This window comes from Hippopotamus amphibius, chromosome 10 (assembly GCF_030028045.1).
Source record: "Hippopotamus amphibius kiboko isolate mHipAmp2 chromosome 10, mHipAmp2.hap2, whole genome shotgun sequence".
NCBI lineage: Eukaryota > Metazoa > Chordata > Mammalia > Artiodactyla > Hippopotamidae > Hippopotamus > Hippopotamus amphibius.
The window spans coordinates 72,774,630-72,801,705 of NC_080195.1; the positions used below are offsets into that span (position 1 = coordinate 72,774,630).

At 34.3% G+C, this 27,076-nt stretch overlaps 1 protein-coding gene across 11 annotated transcripts in view; it reads right to left on the minus strand.

Annotated features, from left to right (window-relative positions):
• Positions 1-27,076, minus strand: part of EPHA6 (EPH receptor A6) — an 868,712-nt gene that overhangs the window by 418,502 nt on the left and 423,134 nt on the right. The window lies entirely within an intron of this gene.

The window sequence follows — 27,076 nt, forward strand, 5'->3', positions numbered from 1 at the left end:
GTCTATATCAGTGTATTTTAAGTTGGTCATTCAAGTTTAAGTACATTCTAAAAGCACTACATTTTTACTCCACTCCCCTCTGACATTTTATGTTTTTGATGTCATATTTTAGATCTTTTTGTGTATCACTTAACTAATTGTTTTAGATACAGACAATTTTACTACTTTTGTCTTTTAATCCTTATACTAGCTTTATAAGTGATTGATCTCACTACATTTACTATATGTTTGCCTTTATCAGGGTGTCTTTTTCTTTCATAATTTTCTTATTTCTGGTTATGGTCTTTTCTTTTCCATTTAAATAAGTCCCTTTAACATTTCTTGTAAGGCTGGTTTAGTGGTGATGAACTCCTTTATCTTTTGCTTGTCTGGGAAACTCTTTATCTCTCCTTCAATTCTGAATGACCTTGCCAGGTAGAGTACTCTTGGTTGTAAGCTTTTTTTGTTTTTTGTTTTTTTCCTTTCAGCACTCTGATTAGATTGTGCCTGGGCCAGTCCCATACAGTATGTAAAGTTCCTGCTGACAAATCAGCTGATATGGGGGTTCTCTAGTATGTAGCTAGTTGTTTTCCTCTTGCCGCTTTTAAGAATCTCTTTTTATCTTTAACTTTTGACATTTTAGTTTTATCTTTAAGTTTTGACATTTATGTCTTGGTACAGGTCTCTTGGGTTTATCTTGTTTGTGACTCTCTGCACTTCCTGGACTTGGATGTCTATTCCCTTTGCCAGGTTAGGGAAGTTTTTAGACGTTATTTCTGTCTCTTTCTCTCTCTATTCTCCTTTTGTGACTCCTTTAATGTGAATGCTAGTACCCTTGATGTTGTTCCAGAGGTCTCTTAAACTATAATCATTTTTTAAAATTCTTTTTTCTTTTTGCTGTTTCAATTGGGAAAATTCCACCACCCTCTCTTCCAGGTCAGGGATCCATTCTGATCCTCTGATCTACTGTTGATTCCCTCTAGTTTATCTTTCATTTCAGTTGTATTCTTCAGTTCTGACTGGTTCATTTTTATATTTTCTATCTCTTTGTTGAAGTTCTCACTCAGTTGATTCATTCTTCTGAGTTCAGTAAGCATCTTTATGAGTATTTTTTTAACTCTCTCTGGTAAATGGTTTATCCATGTTTCGTTTAGTTCTCTTTTTAAGGTTCTGTTTTGTTTTTTCATTTGAAAGGCAATCCTTTGTCTCCTCATTTTGCCTAACTCTGTATTTATTTCTATGTGTTAGATATATCAGATATATCTCCTGGTGTTGACAGAGTGGCCTTATGTAGACGGTGTCCTGTGGGGCCCTGTGGCACAACCTGCCAGAGCCAGGTGCTCCACGTGTGCTGCATGCTGCCTCCTGTTGTATTTGGGCTGTGATTGCTGCACGCACGTTGGTGAGTGGGGTTGGCCGAGCCACAACTGCTGCGCATGTGCTAGTGTGCAGGGCTGGCCCCCCAGAGTGAGAGCCCCTTTTGGGGGTGGTGGTGCCAGCTAGGGTAGTTTGCAGGGTGGGATGTGGCAGGTTGTAGGGGAATGCTGGGGTAGGTAGCATGGTGGTAGTTAGGTTGATGAAGAGTGACCGAAGTGGTGCCTGCCAGTACTGGGCCAGCTAGGTGGAAGGTGAGTTTAAAAAAATAAAAAGGCACCTGCCAGTGATTCAGCCCCTGGAGAAAGTTCCACCAGATACCTGTCCTTCCAGCATATGCCCGAAAATACTCATGATCTTCTCATATGACTCAGATGCTTTTCAATCTGCTGCCTCTGCAATGGGACTTGAAAGGAGTGAGTCTGTGCATAAACCCTTGAAGAGTGAAGTCTAAGTTTCCAACAGCTCTCTGGTTCTTCTGGACATCCATCCTGCTGGTTTTCAAAGCCAGATTTTATAGGAGCTTGTCTGCCCAGTGCAAGTCCCCTAGGCTGGGAAGCCTGATTTAGACCTGCTGCACCTCAAGGGAGACCTCCACAGTTGTGATATCTGTCTTATTTATGGATTGCCACCCGAGGGGTGTCAGTTCTGACGAGACTGCATCTCTGCCCCTCTTACCTGTCTCAATGTAGTCTTTGCTTTATATCCTTGGTTGTAGAAAATCTGTTCTGCTAGTCTTCAGGTCATTCTCAGAGACAGTTGTTACATATATCCTCCCATGGACGCATCAAAATCTTTTAAATTATTTAATTATTTTTTGATAAATGTTTCAATATGAAATGATTCTACTTCTTTAAAGAGTTTAACATCTTTTAACATTAGAAAAGAATTTTCTTTAATGTTTTACAAGTAATTTCATTAACAAATCATCATTTTTATCCTCTTTTTTTCTTTCTTCATCTCGATTTTATTATTTGAGTGAATATCCCACTCATGTCATTATTAAGCTTTTTATCACATAAAAAGCATAACATTCTGCCTATGTTATTATTTTGTGGAAAAGCTGACTCTATAATATTGTTCATACAGCTAATAAAAATACTCAGGCAAATATGTTGGGTGAATACTTACTTTGACTCCATAATATGGCCTAGGCTAAAATACACTCAATATTCCCACTGAATATAAAACATTCTAAAATATTATAAGGAAATATTTTGTTCTCTTAAATGAGAAAGATAACATATTTTCTAAAAAAAATTATAAGACAATAGAATGTGCTGACTGAGTCTTTAATTTTCCAGGCAAAGATCAAACTGTCTGACAACCAGAAGTATTGTGGAGGTAAGCAATGCAATGCCATTTCCGATATTTCATTTTTAAATGTTGGTACCTATAGTTAATGCCATAAGGCATAAGATATGATGCTTTCCTATGCCAGGACAATATACAGCCCTTAAAGGTAGCTGCCATTTTTGACAATGACTAAAAAGAATTGCCTGTGGTTAAAAATATCATTACTTAAGAAAATTTCTGTGTAAAAATATCAATGCTTATGAAAATCTCTGTGGACAAAATAACATAGAAGCTTGGGAACAAATGTTTCTTTTTATTCTTAATATTGTATTATGACAAAAGCTGTTCATTTTTTGCTATTTTCTGACAGGTTTTGGAGAGTAAAACAAAATTAAATAATAAAAGTATAGCATAATATTAAATTCTCTTCTTGCAAAGAGAATCATTAAATTGTAAATCATGTCATTGACAAAAATATCCCCAAATTATCAATAGCTCTTATTCCAAAATACTATAGGAAAAGGAAATATACTCATCACCTTGGCAGATGTTGAGCTGATCAAACACATCAATTTTCAACATGAACTTGAAAGGAAGAATAGCAGTCAACAATTTTCTTTTTAAAACGACTTAATGGGCAAACTAAAGTTGGTAGTAAAAGTATACTGTGTATATGCAAGTTACTTATTTCTACTACATACATTTGTTATAATTCCTATCCCCTTTCTCTGATAGGTGCCATGATTCAAACATGGTTAAAACAAGAAGTCATGATCCTCAATACATAGGTGAGTGATGGGACTTCCTGGTGGTGCAGTGGTTAAGAATCCACCTCCCAATGCAGGGGACACAGGTTTGATCCCTGGTCTGGGAAGATCCAACATGCTGTGGAGCAACTAAGCTCGTGTGCCACAACTACTGAGTCTGTGTTCAAGCCCTGTGAGCCACAACTACTGAGCCCGTGCTCCACAACAAGAGAAGCCTCCACAACAAGAGAAGCCTCCGCAATAAGAAGCCCGTGCAGCGCAAGGACTCACCGCAATTAGAGAAAACCCACGTGCAGCAATGAAGACCCAACACAGCAAATAAATAAATAAATAAATAAATAAATAAATAAATAAAATAATTTTAAAAATATAGGTAAGTGATCTGTAAGTATTACCAGGCAAATATCAGGTTCATAGCATAGTTTTAAGTGAAACATTAATCAATATGCGGAACAATTTTTTTGCTAGTGTCTTAAAGCACACTGCTAGGTCATCTAAACAAAGATATGTATATCAGAGCTCTCATTTATTTAATAAACATTGATTAATAATGCCAAGATTGATAGGGAGAAAGATATGAGCGAACTGATAAGAACAACAGATCAAAATGGCTAACAGTAGAGATTCTGGAGCCAGACTCTCTGTGTTCGAAACAACACTTATAAGCTGTTTCACCACGATGGACAAGGTATTTATTCTTTCTCTGCCTCAGTTCTTGTCTCATCTATAATATGGGGGAAAAAAGTATTTCATAGTGTTGCTGTGAGAAATAAATGAGTTTATATTTGTAGAGCAATTTTCACATTGTCTGATGCATGTCATTGACAAAAATAGCCCCAAATTATCAATAGCTCTTATTGATAATTAAGAATCTGTGAGTGCTATGTGATTGTTAAATTAAGTAAATTGATTAATATTAAATAATCAATAATCAAAAAGGTAATAAGTCTGGCAGTCAGCATGCTGAATCTTCTGATTGTAGAATTATTAGGGAAAATAGAAAATACTTGATAAAACTTGCTTTCTAGCTATCATTTGTCATTTCTCTTTTTTAAAAATACCTGCCAAGATCAGACTATCTAAAAGCAGTGGGAGAAGATACACAAATGGTCATTGCCAGGACTGGGGGTTGTTCCTAGGACTGTTATTTGGATCCACAGAAGCTGGAAACTAGAATCTCAGTCTGGGCAGCATAGTTTAACTCACATTGATTCTGAATGGCTGGGGGTCACATGCTGCAAGAGGCACTATGTTTTCAATAAGCCTTGATGAAAGGGAATACATCATTTCAGGGCACTACAGGATGGAATCTCATGAGAATAGCACTGAGGCAAATTCTAAATGCCAGAGAAGATTTGCAGAGAGGGCACTGCTCTTTTTTTCTTTTTGTTTTTCTTTTGTCATGCTTTGAGAGTGCAACATTGGGCTTCAAGCCTATTATCAAGTAGCTCTCAATTCTAAACCAGTTTCAGGCATGCCAAGTGCCTTCTTACCTTGAACCCTGTTCCTCGAAGTTTTTCCAAATTTACCACAGAGTATACCTCATAGAACAATTCTGTCTCTGGGATGGGGTTAGAAATCTCCTGATATTTAGAACTGGAAAATAAGCTATCATAAACTCCAGTCACATTCCTACCACTTGCTTGATGCATCATCACAAACACGTCCATGATTTACTAAGGTTGATCCACGGCCCACCACGTGTGTGTAGAAGTGTGTTCATGTTTTGTAGAGGGAAAGTAACAGCGATTATTGGTATGGGGGAACATTTTGTTTGAGCAGTTGAGTGGGTGTGAGGACTGTCTCACATGAAAGTCAACAGTAACGTACAAAGTTACTGTCTTTATCCAGGATAATACACACACTTTTTGTCTTCATTCAAGTTATAATTATTATTGGAATTCATAGTGGTTTTTAATCCAGACAGATACAATTAAGTTTCAACTACTGCAATATCTGTTTTTGTATTGGTGTTAAGCCAATCCAAGATCTGAAGAATTCTTCGTGTAATTTTTCTCCATTTATTTGAGATTTTTGTAATAAAAGGCTATTACAATGAAGATAATAATAAAGGAAAATATTAAAGAGTGAATTCATATCTGATCTTCTTGAAAGTTATGAATGTTATCCTCAATATCAACTCGAGGTTTTATCTGATTTGAAAGCAATCAGAGTGCAAAATGTTGCACATATAGTGATGGAATCCTAACTTTTCTATTATACTGTAAAAATGAAACAGGTGGCTAATAAATTAACCAAGGGTATGCAATCTATTATTGACTAGGTTCAGTTCAACCATGCTATTCCCTAAAGGCCATGTGTTCCTCATGAAAAAGGTTGAATAAAACACTTTTCTAACTTAGGCATAACCTTAGAAAAGTCAAATGATTATTGCTATTCTGGGTTTCAAGGAAACTATATGTGATTTGGCAATTTATTAAGAAGAGAAAAAATACTCCAAAATAAATTTCCCTTTTAAGTAGAAAGAATATAAATTATATACTTAGTTTTGTAACAAAAGTATCAAATCATATGAATATATTCTACGTGATAAGCTTTGTCTCCTCTGATCTTCTTATACTGTCTCTAATGCCTAATGTCTAAGAGACTCTCCATGCTCTTAAAACTTCCTTTCAGATAAATATAAACAACAAGAAAAATACTCATTTACTCTTCTCAAATGACTGCTTCAGGCATCCTAGGAAGCATTGTAATAGGAAAGATCCTTCTAACTTAAAAGTAAACAATGTCCCCCTCATTTATTACCCTTTTGTGCTGGTGCTAGGCAAAGCAATGCTTTTCAATCCTTGGGGCATATGGCTCCAATCTAAATACATTTTCTTTTTGTTCTTTCATGAGTTTTGAAAGGGATAGCTTGACATAAATAATAAAAGGATATGCTTGCACATGGCCATATACTCCTTGAATAGGAAAATTATGGGGCCTAAAACACACACACACACACACACACACACACACACACACACACTGTGATCAGCAGGGGAAAACTATCTAGCCAAAGGATAGTTAAGAGAAAATTAAGAAAAACTTAAGTTTGGTAGTCTATAAAATAAGTTTTTGTGATAATAATAATAATAAAACTAAAGTCTGTAAAATTTTGTTCCAAGAAACATTCTATTCTGCAAGCACTGAGAAAAATTTTATAAGATCATCAACTGGCAGTCTTTCAAAAATGCATGTTAAATATTGATAAATGAATATAACTTCTTTAAAATCAGAAAACTGAGTAGGAAAAAAAAAATCAGTGAGTGATTTTCTCATGTTAATCAGGAAGCCTGCAATAAAGTTAGAATTTAAATTTCAAATTCCTAATCAGATTCTATATATTTATGAGGAGTACATGCATTTTTTTTTTTCTTTCCTGACAGTCAGAAAAAAAATTTAATGATTACATTTGTATTTATTGAGTTTTGGTGAAGAGTAAAATGATTTAGAAGCAAATCAATCCAAAAATATTTCAACATAAATGTGTGGATTATAGTGAATAATGGTTGTTACATTTAGTAATAACTAAATAATAGATACTAAAAAAAAACTTTATATTATCTATGATTAACAGAAAGTTTGCTTCTGTTTTATATATTTGGTAACCAGGATTAACTCATGCATTCCTAGCACATTACAGATAATTTAGAGGTATGTCAAGGTTAAGAAAACTATCTAAAGAAGGACTCAAGAGAATAGTTCATTTTTAAAGGGAATTGTCAAGTGAGGTAGTGGCCTTTATACCACAATTAATTATTTACTAAGTTCTTCCAATATCCTAGAAACAAGCAACTAAGAGTGAAACAAAATGCTGTGATTCCTTTGGCATAGAGATAGCTGTCATCTAACACTTGCATATGCTCATGAAAAAGTGCAGTCATAGCCACACTAAAGATTGATTTGTGGGAGTCTTAACCTTGTCATTCCTTATAGAAATTAGCCAAAAAACTTGATCAAAGCCCATCTCTAGGTTTGAAGTTCCCATTACTAGGGCAAATTCCGGAGACAATGACAGGAATGGAAATAAAATGCTTTGGTAAAAATCTGAAGAATCAGATACGGCAAATCTGGTATTACATTTGATACAAAATCTGTCAAGGGATTTAAAAAAGGAATAAAAACAGAATATAGTTGTCTTTAAAACTCCTTTAAAATAATTACTCAAGTCATTTATTAAGATGTCAAAAACAATGCAAGAATGCTGAAATATAAATATGTCAAGATGCTATTGTCATGCTAAGTATAGTGCTATCTTATAGTAAGTCCATCTAAACATATGAACATGGAAAGCAAACTTTATTACTATTTCTACATTCTCTTGGTGCCTTCACATTAGTATTATGTGAACTGTTGCTTTTAAAGTCCATTTATTTTACAATTACAATAAGGAAAATAAAATTTTCATTGCTAAATCCAGAGCTGGACAAAACATTCACTTAAAAAACTGATATCAAAAGTAAAAAATCATCCTTAGTAGAAAGAAAAAGTAGTTGTTAATACTAATGCTGGTTAAAGAGTAACCACAAATATTAGGTAGAAAGAATGAATGTTTCAAGTCTTTTGTCCAAATTTTAATACGTATATATTTCTGGAATATATTTTAGTCTATATATATGTATATATTAAATGTAGGAACACGATTTTGGAATATTTTTAGAATATATAAGAATTGAAATACGTTGTTTAACGGTCAGATTTTAGAAGATAAATAAAACAGGGTCACCTAGGTAAGTAATTTGTTGACCTATGAGAAAGAATTTGGTATTTTTATTTGGACAAGTTTATCTCATACTCTTGTAGACTTTCCTAATAATTTTCTTAAATGTTACAATTTATTAATATGATTTCCATTTAAAAAACAAGGTTACAACCTATCTCATGACTTAATGTTATGTCAATGTGTTGTACATGTTAAGTGTTTCTTAAAGGGTATCCCTAGAATTTGATTTAACATTTTGGAACTATCATATCAACATATGCTGATTGTAGAAACCTAACTATACCTAATTTTCTACTTTACCTGATTTTATAAATGAGTTAGATATTTTACAAGTATATAATGAACATTTAAAGAATTACACTTATCATATTGCTGCTATAAGTAACGACAAAAATAAACAAAAACCCTGAACATCTTGAACAAAACATCCTACATACCCAATGTCTTAAGCTTATTAATTATATTCATGCTTTTGTGTAATTAATTAATATTTGATAAAATAGAGATATTTAACCATCATTGATATCTCTGAAGTTTATCTGTAAAAGATGAATAGTGGTTTTGTTTTACATTTCAACTGTGTGGCTAGATTGATGACCACCAACAGTGGTTTACTGGATGGCAGGATCCCATAGGTTGGAAAAGTTTTTGACAGATACACAGTCACAAATTTCCCTAAACAGCTACACCTAATACAGTCTAAATGCTAGGCATATAAACATAAAAATGTTAAAATAAAAGATGGCAATTACATAAATGTGTATCTACCACTCTAATTACAGTACTGGTATGCAGATTAAGGGTTTTATATATTTGTACTCATCGTAATGAGAAAGAAATGCCTTGGGGATTTGTTTCTCCCAACTCAATAGCAACTGTAATGAATCGCTATTATAACAATAGGGTGAAATCTGGAATAGTCCACCATTTTTCAGGTCATGTTATTCAGTATTTCTACTCCATAGTGCTGAACTGGCACTTCAGAAATCAGTGCCTGTTTAGTTAGTGTATGGAGTAAGCAGTCACATATTTGGAAGATGATTTTAGAAAAGCTGACTCAGAAGAAGATTAGAGGTACTAATTGGAGCATACAATTAAAATACATAAAAAAAAGAAAAGGGAGAGGAGATGCCAAATAGGATTCATGGGTAAAGAAAGGAAAAAAAAAAGGTAAATGTGAAGATTTAAAAGAAGTCCTCATAAAAAGATTAATGCTTACAGGAGAAATGAGAGTTCTTAAATTGTTCTTAAACTAACAAGCCTGGGACTTCCCTGGCGGTCCAGTGGTTAAGATTTTGCACTTCCACTACAGGGGTCAAGGACAAAACCAAAACCAAAAACAAACTAACAAGCCTGTTTCTCCCTGCAAAACAGGGGGGAAGAAATCAATTTTAAAGTGAAACTTGCATAGACATTTTTTTTCAAAAGTAACCAAAGGGCACAGATTTTAAAAGCTAGTAAAATAATGAGGATTAAATACTCTTGGGGAAGAAGTATTGACACCGCTTTTATGCAAAGTAGGTATATACTGCCATGAAGAGCAAACATTAAATAAATTTACTCTAAAATTATAGGAATATACATTTTTGAAATAGGGATTTATTCAAACATGCATTATCTATTAAATACTACGTATTGAGTTAAGCAAAAGATAAAAACAAAACAGAATTCTTGAAAGCTAATTTTTTCTTTTTTTTTAGATTACAAGAATAGGATTGTGAGATAATGGAATTTATTACACTTCTAAGTAAAGGCTGTAGTTTGCAATATAACCTTAAATTAGAGACAACTAAATTTGTTTTACTTTGTGTTTCTAGTTGATTGTTTGGATTGAAATGATGCTTTGCCATTTTTAGAACTTAGTCTTATAAAATTTTGTCACAAATAATGTGTCTAAATGTTTTTACTTAAAAATAATTTTAATTACTCTTTTTATTATATGAAGCCTAATTGCTTATACTGTACTTATAATAGGCTGTTGAGAAACTACATCCTATCATTTTCTTTGCCAATGTAAACACATAAAATTTTAAAAAATTGGCATAATTACATTATTCAATAAATATCTGTTATAATTTGAGATAGTTATTCTTATTTGTCATAATGTCCCCAAATAATATTCTATATTTCAAATATTAATCTATAAAATAGGACTAAAATTTATCTGACTTGTCATTTTTTATATACTGTAGACTAACCTGCTTGTATGCTTTTTTCTTTTTAATATTGTTGGTTGTTAGCTTGAAAATTCATATTCCAAGTCAATAATAGAAAATAATGCAGAAAATATACAACAAAGCATTTTGGGTGTGGTAGTATAATTTAGTTTATTTTTTATTAAAAATTAATCTTCTAGTAGCATCCATGGTTTATATGATGGCTGACATCAAATGTTGGAGTCAGAGTATTTGCTGAAATTGTCAGTCTCAATAAAACTGCTGTAAAAAGCAAGATAAGAAAGCAAGCCAATATGAATCCTGTAAATATCTTAAGAAATGTAATTTTAATGGGAAATGAGTTCAATTTTTTAACTGCTACATGTATAAATATTCTTTGGCTATCACAGTATAGAATCATATAATAACTTGAAACTCCTAATTGGCCACATACTGAGCTCTTATTATGTGTATCACATTATACAAAAGTCTGGTGATATTTTCTAAGATTTTCAGCTTTATTCATATCCTTTAAATTGTCTTTGAAATAGAATTAATTTACAAACATTGCAAAAAATTCAAGCCTAATTTGAAGTTATAAAATTAAAAACAAGACACTCTTTTTCTGCTACTTCTTGATTCATTATTGTGCATTATGCTGTTTGGGGGAGAGGGTTGAGCATAATAATGTTGTCAATAATTTGCCAAAAAGTTTCCAATTTTGCTTTCTAAAGCCTGAATATTGAATTTTGTCTGGAAATTTGAAGGCATCCTTCAAGATGATCATTTTTTTTCTCCTTTGACTTATTAATAGATTATCTAATATTGGATAATTTTGCATTTCTTGGGTAAAGTAAACAAATTTATGATAATTGTACTGATATTCATAAGCAGCATAATTCATATAAATTTTTTTTTTCCTTTGGCCACACTACACAGCATATGGGATCTTAGTTCCCCAATCAGGGATCAAACTCACGGCCCCTGCATTTGAAGTGGAGCGTCTCAACCACTGGACTACCAGGGAAGTCCCTACATATTTCTTTATATGCTATTTTTGTAAGGCCAAACTTTGGCTTGATTCAGGTAGTCTGGAAAATTTTCTTTCTTCCCTGTGCTCTATAAATGATATAATTTTTTTTTCTTAAATATGTGAAAGAATCCAACTCTGACAACGTCCAAGTCTTTGATAAATTTTGTTTCATCCAAGTCTGCCTATTTTTATTTCTTTCTCCTTTGAAAGGATATTTGACTTTCCTAGAAAATTGTAAATTTCATCCTAGTTTTGAAATTTGGTACATACAATTATTATGATGTACTCTGTTAAATTAACAATATCTCTTTTTCTGTGCTTATTTTCTCAATTTAATTTTTAGTATTTTCTCCTCTGTTACTGAGGAGAAAACTGGCAAGTTGTTGCTGTTGCTGTTTTTTTCAAAATCAGTCACAAAATTGATTTACACGTCAGTGTTTCTTCTGTTTCAAATGTATTATTTGAGGTTTTTTGTCCTTAATTCCTTCCTTATGTATATTTTCTTGTTCTTTTCTTTCTAGGCTTTTGAGTTTAATGTTTTCATTTTTTCACTTGATTACTCCCTCAGATTATGCATCTAGATTGTGCATTTCTGTTTAAGATAATACCTAAGTGATGCTGAAATCTCATCATTAACAAGTGGTGATGAATTCTCACATCCCAAGGCACACAGTGTCCATTCACCCTGACTGGTGATGACAACTTTGATCACTTTGTTAAAGTGTTATCTATTTTATCCATTTCATAGTTAATATTTCCCTTTCTAATTAATGAGTGATTGGGGAAGAATATTCCTTAAGAACATGTAAATAAATTGTTCCCATCAAATCACTCCTATCCCCAAGATACAGTCTTCACTGATATTCTTGTTTAAATATACTTTTGCTATGATGACTGCAAGATGGTAATTTTCTAAGTCCTTCATATCTTCTATATCTATTAGAAGACATTCTACTGCAGGAAAGAGTTGCCCTTTCCCCATGTTTATTTTTTTCACTTCCTTATGCTTGTTTATTTGTTCACTTTTATTGTCAGTATAGATTCATTGATTCTTATTTTATTCAGTGGGTGATCATTTATTACTGATCATATTTATTTTGCTGTTCAAACTGGTCCTATAATTGGCCAGTGCAGTAGGAACCCATGCCTTATTCTGTTCTTTGCTCTTCCTAATTAAGTTAATAGTTCTGTAGTAGAGCTATTCTGGAAAAGCAGCATAGATAGCAGGAAAAAATTGTCAAGGCAACATCAAGTTGGATACACAATTAACAAAGGCTATTTATTAATAAACTTGCAGCAAGTGAACCTATTTGCTGTATTTTGGCAAGACTTCAAAGGTGTTAGAAGAAAGAGTGTAAGTGCTATACAGCAAAAAGAGGAATTCCTGAGAAAATAACTGATACGCAAGCATTCTTTTAAGGTGATATTTTTGGAAATGATCTTTAGGTACGTTTTGGTCTTTGCCTGCAAAGTATAAACAAGCAAATTAGAATATTTCAAAAGAAGAAGGATTGTTCTGAGTTAGAGGTGACTTTTTTTTTTGTGGCAGTCCATTTGTTGGAACAACTAAGAGTCCATGTGATGCTTTTTTGTGCAAACTGTCATAAGGGCCCTTATAGGGGTGGTTCCCAGAGCAGTTTCTCAGAACAAATATAATTCCAGCTTCTACACTCACCAGCTGTGTGATCCAGGTCAAGTAACATAGATGTGCTGGTTAAGTTGATTCCCCTGTGTTCTTTCTTCACACATCTATGCCCTGTTAGATACCCCAGAAAGCTGACCCATAAAAACTACAATACCTGAGCTATAATACCTTGCCCTCTGGATTCTAGGTGGGTTTCACCTATGCTCCTCCCTAGAGTAGGGAGCAAGAGGAGAGACACTTCGAGATCTATGTTCTTCTTTGCTCCATTCTTGCCCCTCCAATGACTTTCAGTGGCTGCATTTCTCTATGGTTACAGCTCCCCTGTCGTAGCCTCAATCTGAAGAAGCAGTTTCTTTCTCATTTTCCTTAGGCTCCCAAAGGCAATGGTTTCCTGCTATGCTAGGGCCTTAGACTTCACTATTTCTGTCCCCTATCTTAATCCTGCCTACCCCTCTATAAACAGTGTCCTTATTAAATTCTTTTTAAAAGCTACCTCTCTTTGAGTGTGACACCTTGCCGACACCCTTACTGATTAAGAGCTCACTTGTGCCTCAATTTGTTCACCTATGAAATTAGGATAATAATTGTTACTGTACTCAGGCAGGTTGTAAGAATTACATGTGTTAATATATGTCAAGTCCTTAGTACTTGGCCCATAGAAAGCACTGAGTAAATCTAACTCATAACGATGATGATGATGTTGATGTTGATAACATTGTTATTATTACAATCTCAATTTATTTCATTTACCTTGGAATTTCAGTCCCTTCAGGCTTCTTTTCGGGTATTCTATGCAGTTTTCTATAGTGTGGGGTGAAATGATTGGAGGCAGAGTAAGAGACTGATCGAGGCAATAGGCACACTTGATTAAGAAGACTGAGAATTTGCTCTCCCTCAGCAGTATGAAACAAATGTCTAAATTTACTTTTAAAAGGAGGAATGCTCAGCTTCATACCAAAAAAGCAAATAACCCAATCCACAAATGGGCAGAAGACCTAAATAGACATTTCTCCAAACAAGACATACAGATGGCCAACAAACACATGAAAAGATGCTCAACATCACTCATCATCAGAGAAATGCAAGTCAAAGCCACAATGAGGTATCACCTCACACCAATCAGAATGGCCATCATCACAAAGTCTGGAAACAACAAATGTTGGAGAGGGTGTGGAGAAAAGGGAACTCTCCTGCACTGTTGGTGGGAATGTAAGTTGGTACAGCCACTATGGAAAACAATTTGGAGGTTCCTTCAAAAACTACAAATAGAACTACCATATGATCCAGTAATCCCACTCCTGGGCATATACCCAAAGAAAACCATAATCCCAAAAGAAACTTGTACCATAATGTTTATTGCAGCACTATTTACAATAGCCAGGACATGGAAGCAACCGAAATGCCCATCAACAAATGAATGGATACAGAAGATGTGGCATATATATACAATGGAATATTACTCAGCTATAAAAAGGGATGAGATGGAGCTATATGTAATGAGGTGGATAGAACTACAATCTGTCATACATAGTGAAGTAAGTCAGAAAGAGAAGGACAAATATTCTATGCTAACTCACATATACGGAATCTAAAAATGGTACTGATGAACTCAGTGACAAGAACAAGGAAGCAGATACAGAGAATGGACTGGAGAACTCGAGGTATGGGAGGGGGCGGGGGGTGAAGGGGAAACTGAGACGAAGCGAGAGAGTAGCACAGACATATATATACTACCAACTGTAAAATAGTCAGTGGGAAGTTGTTGTATAACAAAGGGAGTCCAACTCGAGGATGGAAGATGCCTTAGAGGACTGGGGCAGGGAGGGTGGGGGGGACTCGAGGGGGGGGTGTCAAGGAAGGGAAGGAATATGGGGATATGTGTATAAAAACAGTTGATTGAACCTGGTGTACCCCCAAAAAAATAAAATAAAATAATTAAAAAAAAATAAAAATAAAAAAAAAATAAAATGTGGGAGTTTATTTTTAAAAAAAAAATAAATAAATAAAAGGAGGAATGCAAATGAAAATAAAAATAAAGCTAATGCAAATAAAATACGAATTAAAGTGGAATCCATTCTTCTCTTTGGCATATAAGCTTCCTTTTCCCCAAGAGAAGTCGTAAGTTAATTGTATTTAAATGGATAATTCTAATAAAGCAGTGACTTTAATACACACACACACACACACACACACACACTCTCTCACTTTGAGAACTGATAATTACAATTTAGATCATAACTTTACAAACTGAAAAAAAACTCTTTTCCTCTTTTTTTATAACACCTCCCAAGTGCCATCTGATAACACTAAACTTCTCTTGCCCATCTCATTTTTCCATCACTGTGTATGATATTCTTGGGGTGGTTTGCCTTTCCCTCCTCTGCCAAACTGGGGCACATTCTAGGAATATCAGAGTCTTTACTTTTTTTATTTGAACCCTGAAAATACTGACAAAGAAAAAAAAAAAGTCGGAGCTGAGTCATCCCAACAATAATGCTCTGAAAAACACCTAGTTTTCTGTATCCTACACTGCCTTAATTCATATCCTTCCCTAGATTCCTAGCTCAATTTTTCTTAATTTCTGTTAGATCCCTACATAGCTTAACTTAATCAAAGTCTACTTTTTGTTTATAAACAACCCTGATTAAAAGGTTTACTTATTTTAAAATAGTGCAGAAATTGCCAAGTAACTGAATTATGTAGATAAATTATACTGATAAAAGACAAAATTTCTCTAGTATACAGAGAAGTAACTGCTAAATCTGGACTTATCATCTGTTAAGTTTATTGTGTGAGATGGGGAAATGGAGGCAAATTGCTTGTTTTGTAGGACATGTTTAGCACGCTCGTGGGTACATATCGAAGGGCAATAGAAAAACAATTCAAGACTTCATCTTCGAAAGTGAATTCTAGAAAATGTTTTAGTATTAAAACTTGCCCTAATGTATGCACAAAGTATGAAATTCACAATCTTATGAAGAGTTACATGAGGAAAACATAAATATTAAAATAATTTAAGAACATATACATGACAGATCTCTACTCTACAAAGATGTTAAGATCACTGATGTATAAAGTCCTAAAAATCATAAATGTGCTAGAAATGAATACAGAAATAATCTAGTTCAATCTCTTGATTTTATAAAGAATAAAAGCCCAGAAAAATGAAGCGCCTTGAGAAAGGTCATACAGATAGCAGAGTAAAGGCTGTGATCCAGGTATCAGTGACCCTTACCATGTTTATTGTTTTTCAACCCTTGTTTGCTTGCTAACCTTATAAGATTCATTTGGTTTGCTAAATAACAAAAATAATAATGCTTACAACATGCCAGGAACTATTCTGACAATTTTACTTATGTTATTGCATTTAATCTTCACAACAATCCTTCAAGGGGAACACTAGTATCAACCTTTATTTCACAGACAGGAAAATTCAGCAGTCTGGCTACATTCCCAATGTTTAGACCAACACTTTCATAATTTCATCTTTCAATTATTTCAAAATGCTTGGCAGCATATAGTTTATCCATGATTATTTCTATTTTATAATAGGATTAGAACCACCTATGAATTGGATAGTGTTTGATCTAATATCTCTGACCTTTCTCTTTCTACAGAAAATTTGGGAGTGAAAATGTCACTCATGTCTTCAGTAAAAATCAACGTCAAACATTTACTGTTTGCTATCTTCTTCCATCCTTGAGTCCACCTTGATCATAACCAGTTTTCATTGATTCTTTGCTTGGCTTCCTGCCTGTGATGTATTGTGTAACTAGATTTGGACTTTCTTGTAAAGTGCTCTTTCGTTTCACTTAAGCCTTACTTGATTTTAATTTGCACTTCCCCTGCTCTGACCTGTTTTGCTTTATAGGTTTCCCCATTCTCCTCACTTGAGCAATCTGACAGCATTCGAAAGATGCTCATGATGGCTCTTTTTTTTTCTTAGTCACAGTTTTTAGGGTGATGTATTTTCTTTTTATAAGACAGCATACCTTTAATACGGTAGTTTTAATAAGATAAAGTTTTTAAAAATATTTTTTCTAACATTCACAGTATGGACACTGTTAATAAGTCATAAACAATATCAGTAGATTAAAAATAACATATTTCTCCTTCCAAAAAAATTTTTTTAGAGTATATTTAAGGTAACGGTAAAACCAGGATAGACATTCTGGCCCCCTTTTACTTTGTGATTTGTGTTCTCATTTTGTGACTTGACTATTTAAGAGACATTCTAAAATGACTGAAAAAGATCCACTGAGAAGTTATATAGGTGTAACATAGATTATTACAGTTACTTAAAATTCAACCACTTTAAAATCATTCAAATTTCCCTATCAAGGAACAAAAATATCATTGGTAATATGTTCATGGAGAATGAACAACAAACTAACAAATAGTGCTCTCCTTAATATTTCTGTTCCCAAACTGTTGAATTAGTGAGTGTAATCTTTTATAGGGTTAGAATGAAACAAATTTACCTGGTGGTAACTCATATTTTCCATTTCTTAGGATATCTAATTAGCATTGGAAACAAAGGACGGTTGAGCCAGATTTGTCTTTCTCTGATTACATGGCATCTAATTCCTAATTCCCATGGTTACTGCTAGCACCAAACACTGGCTGGTCACCAAGGTAGAGGAGAGGAGTAATTTTAGGCCTGTTTGTATGTTTACCAGGCTATTGAAAATGCCTAGTACAACACCATATCCCTGACCCCAAGCAAGCTAAAGATACTCTGTTGCTTTTCCCAGCTCTCTGACCTCATCCACATTTTCCCCCATCAGGAGTCTGTGGCAGTCAGGCCCTGGGAAATCCATGATCACAAGACTTACAGTGGGTGCCCATTCCTCCAATTCGTTTTCTTCATTCCCCAACTGCCCATCGTCATTCAGCATTTTTACACAGTGGTCAAGTGCCCTTGCTGCTGATAGTCTGGTGAGTGAAAATACTTTGAAAATCATGTGGAGGCCCTTCTGGTGGTAGAAAGAATAGAGACCTCTCTCTATCCCTACCTCACGAGCTTAGTTAGTCCTGGAGTCATCTATTTGAAGATTAGTGTCGGAGCTTCCTGACTAGCCATTTGGCCATAGTGTTGGCTGCTGAAAAGTGGAGGTGCCTGAATTGGTAGGTACTTGAGAGGTTCTTGGGATTGACTGGTGGCTATCTCCTGTCTTTTTCTGGAAGCCTATAGAGATTTTTTACCCACCTGTTTGGATTTGTCTGGGCTCAAAAAAACCATGTCTGTAGAAAAACTGTTAAACATCTTATAATATGCTGCTCTTGGGGAATCCTTTTATTAACTTATAAGGCACTGTTAAATTTATAAACTTTAAAACCTATTTTAGACATCCTTTTTGTAAAAATAAAGAACTGCCTATACACATTAAGTTATCAATTAAAGGATCACCTTTTGTCTTGGACACAACTTTATGTCTAACCTTGCAGCATAAAATTACGAGTTCTAAATTCAAAGTAGTGTTATTATTTCATATAAATAGACTTATAATACTTAATAGGATAAAGGAAACTAACAGCCATTGGGTCTAAGCTCTGATTTTAAATTTTACTGTATTAACTTTGAGAATTATGAGAAAGCAAAATAAGAGAGGGAATAAAATGAATGCTTAATGAACACCCTTTAAGAAGTGGCCATTGACTTTCTGTTACTATGAAAAACTGAAAGTGTATGTGACATTAATTAATTGGCTTAATTTTAATAGCATAAAAACATAAATATTGTATAAATTACAAGAGAAACTGGTGGACTTTTTCATCTTTAAAAACCTTTAAAGGAATTTAAAGACAAAAGGCACACACAAAAAGGCAGTAAAATACTTAGTATATATTAATATATTTATTTGAATAAACTCAGGAGGGAAGTCACCGATTTGGTAAGTTGCACATTCAGAAATGTGTCAACCAAGAAGCTCATTCACTCTACCAGTATATCAAACTGTTTATGTCTAGGTTTGCCTGGGACAACCCAGGCTAATAGCTGGTACAGTGGCATGATTATAAATAACTTCCTCTTTCATTTCAGAAATGTCCCAGTTTGGGTATAAATTATACTGGTTAATTTAAGTCCTTGACCACCGATCATCTAGCTATTACTCTCTAACTGTCAGAGGTGAGAGGGTTAATGACTGCCTGGATTTCCAAATATGAGGTACAATTAGGAAGGGCTATGTATGTCTTTTGAATTCTCAGCGGTCCCTGTATTTAGGCACCCATAGGGTTTGGGCAAATTAAACCATTAGCCATAGACTACTTTTTGAGTCTTGGAATTCAGGGAATGACCTATATGCTCTCTGTTGTGCAATGATATTTATTATATATGTTCATAATAATGTGCATTTGTCTATGAGTGAAGAAGCTAGAAAAAGAAGTAGAAAAAAAACATTCTGAGCTTGCACTGGAGACATTCTTCATAGGTACTGCACTGGAGAGTATTGTGAAGACTTTCTCAACTTGGCAACCCTGCTACTGAGTTTAAATGGTTAGGAAAACTGAACTAAAGCAGTAAGACTTGCATCATTTCCGCCTTGTTTTGACTGTAGTAATGTGACCTAATTCAGTTATGCTATGAAGCTGTGAATGCATATGGAAGAATGGAGTTGCTCAGAGAATTGTGTTGTCTGAGGCAAATATGACTTACTTAATAAAAAGGAAGTATATTTTCTCCTAGCATGAAAAATTACAAATGCAATAACATCCCCTATAGTGATCCAAGATTACATGTATCATTAATTTTTAGCAAGAGTGTTAACATGCTTTAAGCACAGAAAGAGATCTTGGGAGGATAAAAAGATTTCTTAACCTGCAGGGGAAAAAATGACGAAAGTAATCCCCTGAAGGAGATTCTTTATCAACATATTCTTGGGCCCCTCTTTTACACCATAGAATGAGAAAAGTAGAAACAGAGTTGGTAGCATTTATAGGAGAGACAACAGGAATAAAGCTTTTGCAAAATAGTTTCATTACTTTTCAAATTATTTTTTATAGTTTTGCTTTGTTTCATCATAAAGGCAATCTAAGTACTCATGCTTTTAAATTCTATCATTATTTTTGGTCTTTTTCTGAAAATTACACTCCTATTGACAATGCCCAGGCAACTCAAACTCAAACTGTAGATTCATGAAGTACACTATATTCTATGTCCATGTAATACTGCACTGTGAAATTAGCAATGAATTTAAAGATCTAAAAACTTTAATATCCAACTATTTTAATTACTAAGACAATTACAGAATTAATAACATTCAAAATTACGTTATCATAATAAATTGGTTGACAGCTAAATTTATGAATTAACAACTTTTGTTTAGTTTGTTCTGTTATTTGAACCACGTGAAAAAATTTCTGCCATCTCTGTTCATATATACTTTGTTTCATACATCAAACAGGATGTGTTAAGGATACAGTGATTCAAAATACATTGTTTCTACCCTTGGTAAACTTACATGCCACCCCAAAAATATGCCACTTTGGCATACTGAGTTTCTTGAATTCAAGGTACTTGTGCAAGAAGGACATTCTGACCCTCCTTTATCCCTTCTGAAAGCAGAAAATAAACTTCCCACACTGAAGGTACCCTTCCTGTACTAGAAGGGCAGAAGGTATCCTTATCACTATAGATACGGAATTTAGGGCCGAGAAGGTTGTATAAACAAACCTTGTTACTTCTTCACCAATTTACCACCCCAAGCCCAAACCCCTTTGTTTTGTCAATTCTTCACAAATTTATTGTTTCTTTATCTAAAAGGTACAAAATCTTCCTGCTTTCATCACTTCTTTGAGCCTCCTATTTTTATGGAGCTCCCATATATACATAATTGAATTTCTTTTTCTCCTGTTAATCTGTCTTAGGTCAATTTAATTATTAAACCAGCAAAAGAACCTAGAAGGGAAGAAGGGAAAATTTTTCCTCCCCTATAGTACTTAACAATTTATTTAAAAATAGTTCATAATTTGTTAAACCCTCCTTCTTTTGTTAAATATATATTTTTTTAAGTTTATGTTTCTACTTCTTTGTGATTTTTTTTTTTAACTAGTAGAAAGTTTACTGGGTCAAAGGATACAAACATGTAAAGTGTCCCAATGAATATTCCTACATGCTTTTTAAACTTATAAACATATCTAAACTCCCACCAACAGTATATGAGAATTTTATCTTGTAATAACCTAATCAGTATCAAATATTATGGTTTTTTTTCTTCAGGATTATTTGATAGGTAAAAATTCCCATTTATATTTTTTTCATTTCTTTACTTACTAATGAAAGTTATTGTCTTAATAACTTTAAGTAACTTTTATTTCCTCTTTTTAAAACTGTTTATGTTCTGAACCATTAATCATACTTTCAGTGCTTTTCACATTCATTTATATTTATAGATTAAGAAAAGTTCACCCATTTTCATGCTTGTTATAAAAGATTCTACATTTTAAATCTATTTACGTTATTTTAGATATATTGAGAATTTAAATATTTATGTGTGTGTGCGCGCAATATCTGATCTTTGCTTTTGAAATTTTTCTATTGCTTTGTGGATTAGTAAAACTATACTGCCTCTAGATCTGACAGAAGTTGCTTATGTGTTCTTCAAAGTTACTTAATGGTTTCACACACACACACACACACACACACACACACACACACACACGAGAGAGAGAGAGAGAGAGAGGAAATAGAGAAACAGAGAGTCCCTTTAATCCCATGGACCCTACTTTAATAAAAGATTATGAAGAGGAAATGATTAGCCACTAGGCTAAGTACAACAAATATAAAGATGACTGCCCAATGTGATAGAGAAGTATATTCCTGGATTTCTATTTAAAAACAAAACAAATTTAAATTTCTTATCTTGTCTTTTGTGACTTTGAAAGTCTTCCTATCATCAGGCCCAATAATATATGGATTTAACTCAACTGTGTATTGCAGATAAAAGAAATGTAAAGATCTCCCCAAGCAGAGTAATATCCTTGAGGTAGGCCACCATATCATGTTCTTTTCCTACCTATATGATTTGATGATATGAAGTACTAATTACACACTAATTGTTTAATAAATCTCTGATATTTTATAAAGTAGAACTACACATATTTACTTAGTGAACATTAAAGTATAACGAACTTACTAACTTCTCTATTATCATTTTCCTAGAAAATCTGTTCTTCATTCTTTTAACTAAATATCTTGTATTTTTAAAATACAAATAGTAACAACAAAAAAAAGCTCTAATTTCACATCCCCAAAATAACCACTCCTAAACTTTTAGTATTTAGCTTCCCACTTGCTTTCTCCAAACCAAGAAACAGCATTTATGATCTAAATAATGTTTATAATTCATTTAAATATTCATATTGGTTAATTTTCTCAGAATCTATTATATAGTTCAATTAACAAACTTGCTAAAGATTATTGTGACAGGTACTATAGGTTAACCTACACAAAGCCCATTTTCAAGTGTGTTCTTTGCTGTCCTTTTCTTCTGTAGGGATGGGAATGCACCAAACTTAATTTTCCAGCCTGCCTTCCAGCTAGGGATAGCTATCATGCCAAGTTCTGACTAATCAAATCTAAACAAAAGTTTGCTGGTTATAGTTTGCTAAAAGCTTTTTTTTTGCCAATGAAAATGAATAGATAGGGCTATTATCACCATTTTGTTGTACATCCTTCTCTAGGTCTTGAAAACAGATATGCTGCCTGGATGTGCAGCCAGTATCACTGCAATCAAAAACAAAGAAGCCGGAGAAAAAGATGGTGGCGAAGTAGAGAGACGTGGAGTGCATCCCTCTCCACAGATGCAATGGGAATGCACGGAAGGACGCAGTCATTCCCACAGAGAACCAGCTGAACACCAGCAGACGGCCTCGGACACCGGAAAGGGCTGCGGGGAGCCCGACATAGCCGACTGAATATTCGTGTAATCCAATACTTGGACATTACTCTGAGGCTTGGACAGTCTTCTATAAACACCTCTATCACCAGGACAAGCAACCCCAAAAGCTTGGACAACCATGAGGAAACAAAGAAACAGCATGCAGGCAAAGGAGCAGGAAAAAAACCCACAAGACCAAATAAATGAGGAGGAAAGAGGAAAAATGCCTGAAAAAGAATTTAGAGTAATGATAGCAAAAATGATACAAAATCTCGATAACAAAATAGAGAAAGTACAAGAAACAGTTCATAAGAACTCAGAAAAACAAACAGCAATGGATAACAAAATAACTGAAATTAAAAATACTCTAGATGCTCTAACCAGCAGAATGACTGAGGCAGAAGAACGAATAAGTGAGTTGGAAGATAGAATGGGAGAAATAAATGCCACAGAGCAGGAAAAAGAAAAAAAAATAAAAAGACTAGAAGACAGCCTCAGAGACCTCAGTGATAACCTTAAACGTACCAACATTCGAATTATAGGCATCCCAGAAGAAGAAGAAAACAAGAAAGGGTCTGAGAAAATATTTGAAGAGGTTCTAGTGGAAAACTTCCCCAACATGGGAAAGGAAATAATTCACCAAGTCCAAGAAGCACAGAGAGTCCCATACAGAATAAACCCAAGGAGAAATACACCAAGACACATATTAATCAAACTAACGACAATTAAACACAAAGAAAAAATATTAAAAGCAGCAAGAGAAAAGCAACAAACAACATATAAGGGAAAACCCATAAGGATAACAGCTGATCTTTCTACAGAAACTCTGCAGGCCAGAAGGGAATGGCAGGATATACTGAAAGTCCTGAAAGAGAGAAACCTACAGCCAAGAATACTCTACCCAGCAAGAATCTCATTCAGATTTGAGGGAGAAATCAAAAGCTTTCCACACAAGCAAAAGTTAAGAGAATTCAGCACCACCAAACCAGCCTTACAACAAGTGCTAAAGGAACTTCTCTAAGTAGGAAACACAAGAAAAGGAAAACACCTACAAATACAAACCCAAAACAATGAAGAAAATGGTAATGGGAACACACATGTCAAAAATCACTTTAAATGTAAATGGATTAAATGCTCCAACCAAAAGACACAGACTGGCTGAATGGATACAAAAACAAGACCCTTCTATATGCTGCCTACAAGAAACCCACTTCAGACCAAGGGATACATATAGACTGAAAGTGAAGGGATGGAAAAAGATATTCCATGCCAATGGAAGTCAAAAGAAAGCTGGAGTAGCAATACTCATATCAGACAAATTAGACTTGAAAGTAAAGACTATTAAAAGAGACAAGGAAGGGCACTACATAATGATCAAGGGATCCATCCAAGAAGAACATATCACAATGGTAAATATCTATGCCCCCAATATAGGAGCACCTCAATACATAAGGCAAATGCTAACAGCTATAAAAGGGGACATCGACAGGAACACAATAATAGTGGGAGACTTGAACACCCCACTTACATCAATGGACAGATCATCCAAACAGAAAATCAATAAAGACACACAAGCTTTAAATGACACATTAAACCATCTTGACTTAATTGATATTTATAGGACATTCTATCCAAAAACGACAGACTACACTTTCTTCTCAAGTGCACACGGAACATTTTCCAGGATAGATCACATCTTGGGTCACAAATCAAACCTCAGCAAATTCAAGAAAATTGAAATCATATCAAGCATCTTCTCAGACCACAATGCCATGAGACTAGATATCAATTACAGGAAAAAAACTGCAAAAAATACAAACACATGGAGGCTAAACAATTCACTCTTAAACAACCAATGAATCACTACAGAAATCAAAGAGGAAATCAAAAAATATCTAGAAACAAATGACAACGAAAACACAACAACCCAAAACCTATGGGACGCAGCAAAAGCAGTTCTAAGAGGGAAGTTTATAGCAATACAGTCCTACCTTAAGAAACAAGAAAATGATCGAATAAACAACCTAACCTTGCACCTAAAACAACTAGAGAAAGAAGAACAAAGAAACCCCAAAGTGAGCAGAAGGAAAGAAATCATAAAGATCAGAGCAGAAATAAATGAAAAAGAAAGGAAAGAAACCATAAGAAAAATAAATGAAACTAAAAGCTGGTTCTTTGAGAAGATTAACAAAATTGATAAACCATTAGCCAGACTCATCAAGAAAAAAAGGTAGAAGATGCAAATCAACAGAATTAGAAATGAAAAAGGAGAAGGCACAACGGACACCTCAGAAATACAAAACATCATGAGAGACTACTACAAGCAACTATATGCCAATCAATTGGATAACCTGGAAGAAATGGATACATTCTTAGAAAAATACAATCTTCCAAGACTGAACCAGGAAGAAATAGAAACCATGAACAGAGCAATCACAAGTACAGAAAGTGAGGCAGTGATTAAAAATCTCCCAACACACAAAAGCCCACGACCAGATGGGTTCACAGGCGAATCCTATCAAACATTTCGAGAAGAGTTAACACCTATCCTTCTCAAACTCTTCCAAAATATTGCAGAAGGCGGAGTGCTCCCAAACTCATTCTACGAGGCTACCATCACCCTGATACCAAAACCAGGCAAAGATGTCACAAAGAAAGAAAACTACAGACCAATATCACTGATGAATATAGATGCAAAAATCCTCAACAAAATACTAGCTAACAGACTGCAACAGCACATTAAAAAAATCATACACCACGATCAAGTGGGGTTTATCCCTGGGATGCAAGGATTCTTCAATACACGCAAATCAATCAACGTGATACATCATATCAACAAATTGAAGGATAAAAACCATATGATCATTTCAATAGATGCAGAAAAAGCTTTTGACAAAGTTCAACATCCATTTATGATAAAAGCTCTCCAGAAAATGGGCATAGAAGGAAATTACCTCAACATAATAAAAGCCATATATGACAAACCAAAAGTCAACATTGTTCTCAATGGAGAAAAACTGGAAGAATTCCCTCTAAGAACAGGAACAAGACAAGGCTGTCCACTCTCACCACTGTTATTCAACATAGTTTTGGAAGTGTTAGCCACAGCAATCAGAGAAGAAAAAGAAATAAAAGGAATCCAAATTGGAAAAGAAGAAGTAAAATTGTCACTCTTTGCAGATGACATGATATTATATATAGAAAACCCTAAAGACTCTACCAGAAAACTCCTAGCACTAATTGATGAGTTTAGTAAAGTAGCAGGATACAAAATTAATGCACAGAAATCTCTTGCATTCCTATACACTAACAACGGAAGAGCAGAAAGAGAAATTAAGGAAACTCTCCCATTCACCATTGCAACCAAAAGAATAAAATACCTAGGAATAAACCTGCCTAAGGAGGCAAAAGATCTGTATGCAGAAAACTTTAAGACATTGATGAAAGAAATCAAAGATGACACAAACAGAGGGAGGGACATACCATGTTCCTGGATTGGAAGAATCAACATCGTGAAAATGACTGTACTACCCAAAGCAATTTACAGATTCAATGCAATCCCAATCAAATTACCAATGGCATTTTTCACAGAACTAGAGCAAGAAGTCTTACGATTTGTATGGAAACGCAAAAGACCCCGAATAGCCAAAGCAATCTTGAGAAGGAAAAATGGAGTTGGTGGAATCAGGCTTCCTGACTTCAAACTGTACTACAAGGCCATAGTGATCAAGACAGTATGGTACTGGCACAAAAATAGAAAGGAAGATCAATGGAATAGAATAGAGAACTCAGAAGTAAGCCTAAACACATATGGGCACCTTATCTTTGACAAAGGAGGCACGAGTATACAATGGAAAAAAGACAGCCTCTTCAATAAGTGGTGCTGGGAAAATTGGACAGCAACATGTAAAAGAATGAAATTCGAACACTTCCTAACACCATACACAAAAATAAACTCCAAATGGATTAAAGACCTACATGTAAGGCCAGACACTATCAAACTCCTAGAGGAAAACATAGGCAGAACACTCTTTGACATACATCAAAGCAACATCCTTTTTGACCCACCTCCTAGAATCATGGAAATAAAATCAAGAATAAACGAATGGGACCTCATGAAACTTAAAAGCTTTTGCACAGCAAAAGAAACCATAAACAAGACTAAAAGGCAACCCTCAGAATGGGAAAAAATAATTGCCTATGAAACAACGGACAAAGG